The following is a 2180-nucleotide window of genomic DNA, read 5'->3' as shown; positions in this document are numbered from 1 at the left end:
TCACTGTACTGACCATAACCTCACTGTACTGACCATAACCCTCACTGTACTGACCCTCACTGTACTGGACCATAACCCTCACTACCGACTCCTCACTGTACTGACCATAACCCTCACTGTACTGACCATAACCTCACTGTACTGACCCTCACTGTACTGGGACCATAACCTCACTGTACTGACCTCACTGTACTGACCATAACCCTACCGCTACCATAACCCTACTGTACTACCATAACCTCACTGTACTACCATAACCCTCACTGTACTGACCATAACCCTCACTGTACTACCATAATCCCTACTGTACTGACCTCACTGTACTGACCATAACCTCACTGTACTGACTCCTCACTGTACTACCATAACCTCACTGTACTGACCATAACCCCCTACTGTACTGACCATAACTCCTCACTGTACTGACCATAACCTCACTTGCCTCATATCATCACATTGTTGAATAAACGCTTAATGAAATCACACTGAGATTTCTAATTCGGCTTCTGATATTTAGCTCTTTGCTGTTTGGTATAAAACGATGTCCTTTCTCTCCTGTGTGAAGAAGAGCCTGTTGGAGACGAAGAAATCACAACCCCTCTACTATCATGAAGATGCTGGGGACAACCCTGACTACATACCAGACCACCCCTGGACCAGACTACTACAGAGGTAACCCTCTAACCCTGACTACATACCAGACCACCTGGACCAGACTACTACAGAGGTAACCCTCCTAACCCTGACTACATACCAGACCACCCTGGACCAGACTACTACAGAGGTAACCCTCCTAACCCTGACTACATACCAGACCACCCTGGACCAGACTACTACAGAGGTAACCCTCCTAACCCTGACTACATACCAGACCACCCTGGACCAGACTACTACAGAGGTAACCCTCCTAACCCTGACTACATACCAGACCACCCTGGACCAGACTACTACAGAGGTAACCCTCCTAACCCTGACTACATACCAGACCACCCTGGACCATCAACAGGTCCTGGATCAGCAGAAACAGTCAGAGAGGCTGGTCCAGGAGGTTCAGTGTTGTTATGTTATTAACAGGTCCTGGATCAGCAGAAACAGTCAGAGAGGCTGGTCCAGGAGGTTCAGTGTTGTTATGTTATTAACAGGTCCTGGATCAGCAGAAACAGTCAGAGAGGCTGGTCCAGGAGGTTCAGTCCAACCAGCGACTGATGTCAGAACAGAAGAGTCACTTAGAGGTGAGTAGTACTGTCGTCGCTCTTTGGACATGTCATGGTTCTGCAGCATGGCCAGGTGGACTGGGGACAGCAAGGAGTCATCATGTCATGGTTCTGCAGTTGAAAGTGTCAACCGTCACAGACTGTATGGTGGCCTAGTGGTTAGAGTGTAGAGGTGGTAGGTAGACTAGTGGTTAGAGGGTAGAGGGGGTAGGTAGACTAGTGGTTAGAGTGTAGAGGTGGTATGGTAGCCTAGTGGTTAGAGGGTAGAGGCGGTAGGGTGGCCTAGTGGTTAGAGGGTAGAGGGGGCAGGTAGCCTAGTGGTTAGAGTGTAGAGGGGGCAGGTAGCCTAGTGGTTAGAGGGTAGAGGCGGTAGGGTAGCCTAGTGGTTAGAGTGTAGAGGGGGTAGGGTAGCCTAGTGGTTAGAGTGTAGAGGTTAGAGTGTAGAGGCGGTAGGGTAGCCTAGTGGTTAGAGTGTAGTGGTTAGAGTGTAGAGGCGGTAGAGTGGCCTAGTGGTTAGAGTGTAGTGGTTAGAGTGTAGAGGCGGTAGGGTGTCCTAGTGGTTAGAGTGTAGAGGCGGTAGGGTGGCCTAGTGGTTAGAGTGTAGAGGCGGTAGGGTGGCCTAGTGGTTAGAGTGTAGTGGTTAGAGTGTAGAGGCGGTAGGGTGGCCTAGTGGTTAGAGTGTAGAGAGTGGTGGCCTAGTGGTTGGGGGTGTAGGGGCGGTAGGGTGGCCTAGTGGTTAGAGTGTAGAGGTGGTAGGGTAGCCTAGTGGTTAGAGTGTAGAGGTGGTATGGTAGCCTAGTGGTTAGAGTGTAGAGGCGGTAGGGTAGCCTAGTGGTTAGAGTGTAGAGGTGGTATGGTAGCCTAGTGGTTAGAGTGTAGAGGTGGTATGGTAGCCTAGTGGTTAGAGTGTAGAGGTGGTATGGTAGCCTAGTGGTTAGAGTGTAGGGTAGCCTAGTGGTTAGAGTG

Source organism: Oncorhynchus nerka, unplaced genomic scaffold (assembly GCF_034236695.1).
Source record: "Oncorhynchus nerka isolate Pitt River unplaced genomic scaffold, Oner_Uvic_2.0 unplaced_scaffold_3057, whole genome shotgun sequence".
In the NCBI taxonomy this organism is placed as follows: domain Eukaryota; kingdom Metazoa; phylum Chordata; class Actinopteri; order Salmoniformes; family Salmonidae; genus Oncorhynchus; species Oncorhynchus nerka.
The sequence above is the reverse complement of the archived record's forward strand: the minus strand, read 5'-3'. Positions refer to the sequence as shown.